Source organism: Macaca nemestrina, chromosome 6, assembly GCF_043159975.1.
Source record: "Macaca nemestrina isolate mMacNem1 chromosome 6, mMacNem.hap1, whole genome shotgun sequence".
Classification (NCBI taxonomy): Eukaryota; Metazoa; Chordata; class Mammalia; order Primates; family Cercopithecidae; genus Macaca; species Macaca nemestrina.
In genome coordinates this window covers 106,248,212-106,258,345 of record NC_092130.1, presented here as the reverse complement: position 1 = coordinate 106,258,345, position 10,134 = coordinate 106,248,212, and the positions used below count along the sequence as shown (strand labels likewise).

Below are 10,134 nucleotides of genomic sequence, written 5' to 3'. Positions count from 1 at the left end.
TTTTGTTCCTACCAATGTCTTGCCAGGATTCAGAGGAGTTGGGTTCTAGCCTTGATTAAAATCTTTTTAATTGTGTCATCTTGTTAACATCTTGTTGGTTATCTGTTTACACCTCTTCAGTATCAGATCTAGCCCAGATCTGATCCATTCCCCCATACTCATATTAAAATGCACCCCCACCTTTGCCTGTGGAGGACCATCCTTGCCCCGCTCCATGCATTTAGCTCAGCAGTTATTGTCTCCATCCTGGCTAATCAGAGTTAACCACATACTAGGAAAACAGAACTGAGAGATGTCAAGGGAATCTGGGCCCTGATAGTATCAATCGAACATCTCTTTCAAGGCACACTGAAAGCTCGTTCTAGTCCTGAACTTTTCAATTTTGTGAGCCAATATACAGAGACAGAGACAGACAGAGAGAGACATATACCTTTTATTGTGTAATCTACTTGAGTTTTCTGTCGCTTGTAATGCATCTTTCTTGGAAGCATGTTTTTCATCGATTAAACAAGAATAATACTTGCTACCAAGCTTCAGTAGGATGTGAGTATTTTGGAAAGTCTAAAGCCTATTCAAATATAAAATATTATCCTACTTCCTCTTTTATGCTCTTGCCTGAGTTTCTTGCGTACTAATACTTTTAAAGCATAAAACATAATACTATACCAAAAGAACATTTTCATTACCTGATATTCCTGTTCTGTGTTCAGGGACTTTTGATCCCATCTGTTCTACAGAATTTTTTGTATAATAGAATTCTTTGAAACCAGACCAGCAAAGTTCTGTTTCAATGAACCATTTGCTCCCTAAGCCACAAAAATAGCTCCTGCAAATAAATCCTATGTTTAAAATGGTGTTTGTGAAAACCTCATTTTACCTGTGATATATGTGAATGTACTTTGGAAATAAATTTGCCTTGTAAATTTGTTGTTGATGTCTAGTAAATTTTTGTTACTACTAATTAGTTAAAGTCTTAATTCCTTCTGATTTCTTGATCTTGGGACTTGCTGCTCAAAAAGGGCACTGCCTTTGAAGACCCAGCAGTGAAAGATCTCGGGTCTTTATTCGAACAGCAGACAATTTTCTTTTCAGTGCTGCTCATTTTATTTCTGTGTTCTTTTTTCTTCATTTCTGCTTCTCTCTCCTTTTCATGACTCTTTAATTTGGCTTTGAAATTTGATTCTTTGATTTAATCCATCTGCAATATTTATTACTCATAGCTAGTATCAGTTCCTTTGCAGAAATTCATCTGTTGCCTGAGGAATTAGAAGACAGGGAGATATTAGGGGTTTGAGTTGCACTCTAAAAAATTAGGGAACAGAAGCAATATATTGGTATGTGAATCCGATCTCAATAAAGCTGTTACTTAAAGAGAAAAAAAGCAATGAGTCAATACTGGCCGACCCCTCAAGAACCCATGCAGAGTCACAGACTGATCCTCCCCGAAACAAATCATTTTTCAGGGTTCATCAGCATGAAGAACGATGGCATTCTTTTCTCGGTACCAAAATAAAACCCAGCAAACCCTTCTTCAAGTGTTACCAATGAGGCATGTAGGATCACAGTAAGGAGATTTAACTGATAAAGTCATTTTATTTTCCAGCATTTAAATGTACTCTTTAAAGACTAAAATCAATTCCAACGTCCCTATTTATACTCTGGTGGCACACATGTGTATATATAGCAAACCTGCCATTAGGAAAGAAGCTTTGCATCTTTCCACATAATCCAAAATAATGGCAAATTATGATGTGGTGAATAAATCAAGAGCTTCCATATGAAAAAAATATATTGTGGACTGGATCTATTCAAAGCTACCTTCTTTTTCAATTTCACTTCCTATTTTTTATATTTTATTCTACCTTGCCAATGTACTTTCCTTATAATTCATTCTCTAGCTCAGCTGGACTTATTGCTACTTAGAATGGCACATACAGCAGTGAAGAGATGATGTCACCCTTTAGCCAAATTACACTATTATTCCAGAACTGCATGTACTCTCATTCATATATCTCTGCTGACATCGCTCCGCAGGAGGGTTTTCCAGGGCAGATGTGTTCTCCCTTGGCAACAAAAGTGGTGGAGATTGCGCATCCATTTTAAAATCCCGAAAGGTAGATTTTAGTAAATCTCGACTTTTTAAAAATGTGTTGTGAATAAAGGAGGCATCAGTTGTTGTCCTCAGACCTGTTCTGATTAAAAACCTCAAAGAATCTTGAATGTGAAACAACCTTCAAAATTTATTCTCATTATACAAATATTTTGTTCATTTAAAGGCATGTTTTAAATGCTGAATTTCAAAGAATTGTGCAGATTAAAGTGGTCTATTTCGCAAGTCTGTGCGTATATGCTAAGAAATAACTATACACTTTAGTGAGCATTTGATAAGGAGTCGGGGAAAAAACTAGTAAAAGATTATTATGCAGGATTCCATCCGAGTGTGCCAGAACAGCTTTAAAATCAAACGCAAGCATTAGAGATAGGAAGAGACTGGGAAGAGGAAGACAAGCAATTGCAGAAATGGTGTAAAACAGAAAAAGCAACGTGGGAAGTAAGAGTGAAGAGAAAATCCAGGAAATATAGGGCTGGGTACGGTGGCTCAAAGTCGTAATCCCAACGCTTTGGGAGACGGAGGCAAGAGGATTGCTTGAGGCCAGGAGTTCAAGACCAGCCTGGGCAATTCAGTGAAACCCCATCTCTACAAAAAATTTAAAAATTAGCCAGGTGTGGTGCACACACCTGTGGTCCTAGCTACTCAGGAGGCTGAGGCAGGAGGATGGCTTGAGCCCAGGAGTTCAAGGCTGCAGTGAGCCACGATCACACCACTGCACTCCAGCCTGGGCGACAGAGCAAGATTCTGTCTCTTAAAAAAAAAAAAAAAAAAAAGTGAGGAGATAGTTTTTAAAAATACATTTTATTATGTTTTAATCTTTTTAGAATGTAATCCATGCACATAGCAAAAATTCCAATAGCACAAAACGATATACAAAGAATAGGAATCTCTTTCCCACTCCTGACTCCAGACCCCTAGAATTCATCCCCCACCCAGGGCAAACATGTTACCACTTTCTTGTTCTCTTCATTTTTGTGTGTGTACCACAGACCCCTTCAGTATCCGATGAAGCTTATGGATCCCCCTCTCAGAATAATGTGTGAAAATATGTAAGCTAAAGTGCAGAGGATTACAAAAGAAACCAGTTTGCCTGTAATACGGTTCTGTCTGTGAATCCCTTAAGGATCCATGTACTCCAGGATAAGAGCATCTACTCTTAGATTCCCATGAATGTACAAGCATATATAGTACGGTATCCTTCCTGCAGTATGCCTTCTGCAGGGGGTGCTGCTGCAGCTCGGCCTAGATCCCCCGTGGAAGCCAGTGCACCCATCTCTTGGCCGCTATGAGTGTTAGCAGCTAATGGTTCACAGTTGCCCCCTTCTACAGAGAATTCTCCATCCTGCGGCACATTGTAGCCAGCACAGGGGCACAAAAGGTTGGACAGCTTTACGGTGCAATTCATGCTCCAGAGCTCCCTGTAGGATCAGGCTAACGCTGATATCCACTGAGATCATCTCTTGCTTACCTTTTATCCACTGTTCTATGCTGTTTCCACCCCATCTCCTGGGAGCACCCTCTCCTAAAAACACAAGGATCTCTGTCTCAGTCTTTGTTTCCAGAGATCTCAGCCTAAGACACTTACTGTTTCTTACCTTACTTTTTTCATTTATTAATTTCTTGGAAAGAATTCCATATCTGTACTTTGGAATTGTTGTATTCTTTTAACTGTTGCATTCTTTTAACAGCCCCAATACTATTGTATTCTTTTAACTATTGCATTCTTCTAACAGCCACATACTATTCCATTAAATGGATTTACCATAATTAATTTAGCCCATCTCCAACAGAGCCATTTCCAATAGTTCCTCTCTGGAAACTTAGAAATCTAATTTTTACACATCTAAATGCAATTACCTGTACCGCCTTGCCACATTTTAAGTATCTAACTAGTTGCTAAGAACCTTTTCTTTAACCTCATGAACTACAAAGCTTTAGTAATTTGCTTTCTTTTTAGGATAAAGCTTTATTCTCAAAAAAATTTATCTTTATATTTGACAAACTGTGAAGACTCAGCTGGCTGTTAGCCCCTGCATCTCTTAATCCCCACACCCCCAGCCTCAGAGCATCAGATCAAGGATTGACCAATGGACCAATCTCCATTCTAAACTGAAGAAAAACAAGGACCTGTAAATGCTTAACTTGGACCCTCAAATCTCTGGTCCTCATCACTTGAGTCCCTGCTGGCGAGAGGAGTAGATGGGCCTCTTGATCCTGCTAGGAAACTGCTAGATCTTTTGCTCTGTCACACAACCCTCCTAATGACAAACATTAATCCCCAGGGACAGCACAGTATAAACCCCTAAAGGGAAGAGAAACAGTTTCCTATCTGCCCACACACTGAAAAGCAGTTTTGGCTGGACGCAGTGGCTCATGCCTGTAATCCCAGCACTTTGGAAGGCCCAGGCGGACAGATCAGTTGAGGTCAGGAGTTCGAGACCAGCCTGGCCAACATGGTGAAACCACGCCTCTACTGAAAATACAAAAAAAAAAAAAAAATAGCCAGACGTGGTGGCACACGCCTGTCATCCCAGCTACTCGGGAGGCTGAGGTGGGAGGATCACTTGAACCCAGGAGGCAGAGGTTGCAGTGAGCCAAGATTGCCACTGCACTCCGGACTGGGAGACAGAGCAAGACTCCATCTCAAAAAAAAAAAATTTTTTTTTAATTTAAAATTTAAAATTAAAAAACATAAAAACAAAAAAGAAAAGCAGTTTCACCCCACGGTATAGTACTTGCCAAAGGTATTTGTTTCAGGCTGCCCTGCACCTTTTGAAAAGCCTTCTTATGTTTAAGAACTTCCCATAGTTTAAATTCCACTTCCCCAATACCGAAATCAGCACTCACCTCCCCTGTCTTGCAACTGACTCACACTTTGCACGACTGTCAAGAAGAGAAGGATGCAAATAGGCAGGTGCTGCTGGAATTCATTTTCTGGCCAAGAAGGAACTGAGTGACCAAGGGAGCCTAGGCTGAAGGGAGGGTGTCCATGGATTAGTTTGATGGTATAAGTTCTCTTACTTGCATCAGAGAACTCAGGCTGATATCTTCCTACACATTCATTTCTCTTTCCCTCACAGGCTCATCTCTCCTCCAGCCATAAAAAGATACTCAACTTCAATCAAAATCAGAGAAATGCAAAAGAAATCAAGAGAAATATCATTTTCTACCAATAGATTGGCAAAGATGAAACATTTGATGTAGTGAATGGGGGAGAGATATGGTTGATTCATGGGTATTAAAAAATAGTTCGAATGAATGAATAAGGCCTAGTATTTGATAGCACAATAGGGTGACTATAGGTAATAATAATTTCAGTGTACATTTTAAAACAGCTAAAAGAGTATAATTGGATTGTTTATAACACAAGGGATAAATGCTTGAGGGGATGGATACTCCATTTTCCACGATGTGGTTATTATGCATTGCATGCCTGCATCAAAACATCTCATGTACCCCATAAAATACACCTACTACATATCCACAACAATTATAATAAATTATTTTAAAATTATTTAAATCATAAGCCAATAAAAAGAAAACATTTGATGTGCTACAATGGTGAGAACATGGTAAAGTATACTGCTAGTGGAAAAATAAAATAGTACAACCTCTATGAATAGAATTTGGCCATAACAATCAAGTAGGAAATGCAAAGTCCTTGACCCAGCAATTCTACCAATAGGAATTTATCAGCTGGGCGCAGTGGCTTACGCCTGTAATCCCAGCACTTTGGAGGCCAAGGCGGGTGGATCACCTGAGGTCAAGAGTTCAAGACTGGCTTGGCCAACATGGTGAAACACTGTCTCTACTAAAAATACAAAAAAAAAAAAAAAAATTAGCCACGTGTGGTGGCAAGCACCTGTAATCCCAGCTATGTGAGAGACTGAAGCAGGAGAATTGCTTGAACACCAGAGGCGGAGGTTGCAGTGAACCAAGATCGCGCCACTGTACTCTAGCCTGGGCAACAGAGTGAGACTCTGCCTCAAAAAAAAAAAGAATTTATCCTATAGCTCAGAGGCAAGCAAACTTTTGCAAAAGGACCAAATAGTAAATGTTTTAGGCTTCCAGGCCATCCATCACTATTACAACTACTCAACCCTGCTATTGTAGCATGAAAGGAGCCATAGACAACAGGCAAACAAATGGGCATAGCTGTGTTCCAATAAAACTATTTTTTTTAATGGCAGGTTGAATTTGACCCACAGGCTATACTTTGCCAACCTCTGCTAGGTATCCTAGCACATATAAACAAAAACATGTATACACATAATTATTATATTTATCACAGCAAGAGCCTAAGAGCAGCAACCATCTTGATATCCATTAAGAGAGGACTAGACAAGTAAATTATGGCACCTCTATTCAATGTAATACTTGCAGTCATTAAAAAGAAGGAGGTAGCTCTATGTGCACTGATAAGGGTTGGTATTCAAAATACATCAAATTTTTTTAAAAAGCAAGTACAGAACAGGGTACAGTATGCCTTCACTTTCATTGAAAATTTATATGTGCGTATGTACATATTTGCTCACCTAAGCATCGCATGTATCTGAAGGACAAAGAGATTGGGGAGGGGAATTGGATGGCTGGGGAACCAGAGCATGAAGGTTTTTTTTTCACTATGCCCTTTTGTGCCCTTTGAATTTTATATCACGTGCTTTACCAATGAATGACAAATAAATATAATTTAATGTTTTAAATGTGTATGTTCTTGCAGTAGTGTTTTTAGATTACCAAGTATAGATATAAAAATTAATTGGAGCTCTGGACAGCAGACTATTTCCAAAGTCCTCTCTCATGCCCAGAGGCCATGTGGAATCCATCAAAGAACATCATAGTGGGAACCGGGAGACCTGGCTTCAAGCCCAGGCTGTTACCGACTCTCTGCGCTGCCTGGGGCCAGCCACCTCATCTCTCTGAACATCTCTTTCCTCCTCTGTAAAATGGAGGCAGTAGTACTTGTGAGCTATGTTATATAAAATAATATTACTGTTATTGGGGAAATCTCAATGCCTCTGGACCTATTTCTTGATCTGCAAAATCAGAAAGTTGGACAAAATGAGCCTTTTGACTCCCCTGTCAATAAACAAAATTGTTATTTATAAGAACTCAAGCAAAATCAAACTTGGTAAGCAAGTGAGGACTCTTTTTACTTATCTCAAGAAAGTAATCTCCAAGACCAAAAAGGAAATAGGAGACATGTTTGGACTCAGACATCAAGTCCAACGTGGAGGTGAGGAAAAGCTGCCTTCCTCCAAGGACACCACTTCTTCTTTCCTCGGCCCAGCTGACCCAGTGATTATCAACCAGGCAACATTTTTTGAGCTACCACTGGGTACAGAACACACTCTGTAGGAAGAAGTTTAGGAAATGTCACTCATAAAGAAGGATACATTAATAGAGTTAAATAATCGACTCATGAAGGCCAGTGGGACAAATGAATGAAAAGAATGGGTGAGAGGGATCATTCAGGGAGGGTCCTCTGTCCTGACCTCACTTCTGGTCTCTGCTAAGAGCCATCATTTGTGTTGTTTCAGGGACTCCGGGGAGATGACAGGACAGTAACAAGGAAAAAGCCATGTTGCACTATTCTCTTCTCTCTTTTTTTTTTTTTTTTTTTTTTTGGACACAGGGTCCCACTCTGTTGCCCAGGCTGGAGTGCAGTCTCAAGATCACAGCTCACTGCAGGTTCAACCTCCCCTGGCTCAGGTGATCTTCCCACCTCAGCCTCCTGAGCAGCTGGGATCACAGGTGTGCCACCCTGCCTGGCTAATTTTGTGTTTTTTGTAGAGATGGAGTTTCACCACTTTGCCCAGGCTGGTCTCGAACTCCTGGGCTTAAGGGATCCACCTACCTCAGCCTCCCAAAGTGTCCTCTTATTTCTGAGAATTAACAACAGGAACTGGTTACTGTTAAACAAAAGTTTGGGGTGAGTTAAACTGACAGGAAATAGCATACATGCTGAATTATAAGGTGGGAAATGTGAAGTCCATTCTCAGACAAAGCCAATTCAATGAGAATGTGCTGATATGACAAGGGGCAGAGCTCTCAGCACCGTGTCAACTGGTGGAAAACTCTTTCCTTTCCTTCCTCACTTCTGTGGGCTTGGGTGTAACTCTCCAGACCCTTTGAAAATAATGTTGCAAAGACTGTGTTCCTGACTCTAAAGAACTTTTTACACCCAAATAAACCGTTTTTGCCCTCTCAACCTTAAAATTAAGGCAGCCAGTCAAATCTAAGAGAATTCAGCTGGAAACCATCATTCTCAGCAAACTATCGCAAAAACAGAAAACCAAACACCGCATGTTCTCACTCAGAGGTGGGAATTGAACAATGAGATCACTTGGACTCGGGAAGGGGAACATCACACACCGGGGCCTAATGGGGAGGGGGGAGTAGGGAGGGATGGCATTGGGAGTTATACCTGATGTAAATGATGAGTTGATGGGTTCCGACGAGTTGATGGGTGCAGCACACCAACATGGCACAAGTATACATATGTAACAAACCTGCATGTTGTGCACATGTACCCTAGGACTTAAAGTATAATAATAATAAAACAAAATTAAAAAAAAATCTAAGAGAATTTCACAAATCATAGGCTCTCCCTGGCAATACAGAGAGCATGGCAAATGTACAGTCCCACAAATGATGGGATGGGGCAAGGGCGGGGAATGTGGTACCCTAAGCAAGCAGAAAAAGAGGGTGGGATTTCAAATGTGAATTTAAAAATACACTTTCTCTTTGAGAGGTGGAAGATAAATGTTTATTTAGGGTTTGGTAACAATTTTGGTGGAGTATGGGAACAAGAAGGAATAGGATGAAAAAGGGAAGAGAAAAAAGGAAAACGAGGCCGGGTGTGGTGGCTCACGCCTGTAATCCCAGAGCTTTGGGAGGCCAAGGAGGGTGGATCATGGTCAGGAGTTTGAGACCGGTGAAACCCTGTCTCTACTAAAAATACAAAAAATTAGTCGGGCATGGTGGCAGGCGCCTGTAATCCCAGCTACTTGGAAATGAGGCAAGAGAATCGCTTGAACCCAGGAGGCAGAGGTTGCAGTGAGCCGAGACGGTACGGCTGCACTCCAGCCTGGGCAACGGAGACTCCGTCTCAAAAAAAAAAAAAAAAAAGGAAAATGAACGAGTGAATTCAGTATGAGAAAATTTTGCTATGTGCCCACTCTTTGGGCTGCTTCATGAGGCGGAATCTCCTGAAAGGGGACTTTGTGCTAGAGAAGAACAGGCAAGCCTTGATGGGGCTGGGGCCTGAGAGAGAGCATTTGAAAGACCAGCAGTCGAGAGTGTGAGAAGGGGACCCAGTGGGATGGCCTTTTTGCTCCCTCACAGTCTCAGTCCCCTCAGACTCCCGAGGGCAGCAGTCCCCAACCTTTTTGGCACCAGGGACTGGTTTCATAGAAGACAATTTTCGCACAGATGGAGGGCAGGGGGGTGGTTTGGGGATGATTCAAGCACATTTCATGTATTGTACACTTTATTTCTGTTAGTATTACATTGTAATATATAATGAAATAATTACACAACTCACCATAATGTAGAATCAGTGGGAGCCCTGAGCTTGTTTTCCTGCAACTAGACGGTCCCATCTGGGTGTGATGGAAGACAGTGACAGATCATCAGGCATTCTCATGAGGAGCACACAACCTAGATGTCTCACATGCATGGTTCACAATAGGGCTCGCGCTCCCATGAGAATCTAATGCCACCACTGATCTGACAGGAGGCAGAGCTCTGGAGGTAATGTGTGCAATGGGGAGCAGCTATAAGTACATACAGATGAAGCTTTGCCTGCTTGCCAGACACTCACAACCTGCTGTCCAGCCTGGTTCCTAAATTAGCTTATTTCCACCATACCAATCCATGGCCCAGGGGCTGGAAACCCATGCCCTGTAAGGAACTGTTACCATGAATTAGACTTAGTATTTTTTTTTTTTTTTTTTTTTTTTTTGAGACAGAGTTTTGCTGTGTCACCCAGGCTGTGGGGCGGCACGATCTCGGCTCAC

At 41.2% G+C, this 10,134-nt stretch overlaps 1 long non-coding RNA gene across 1 annotated transcript; it reads right to left on the bottom strand.

The window, feature by feature from the left end:
• Nucleotides 1-412: 412 nt before the first annotated feature.
• LOC105475201 (uncharacterized) lies at nt 413-9,717 on the bottom strand. The gene is made up of 4 exons (XR_983202.3): nt 9,660-9,717; nt 4,961-5,085; nt 3,582-3,635; nt 413-1,256 (listed from the first exon to the last, which is right to left on the bottom strand). It is a non-coding gene; the product is annotated as an uncharacterized lncRNA (long non-coding RNA).
• Nucleotides 9,718-10,134: the final 417 nt, after the last annotated feature.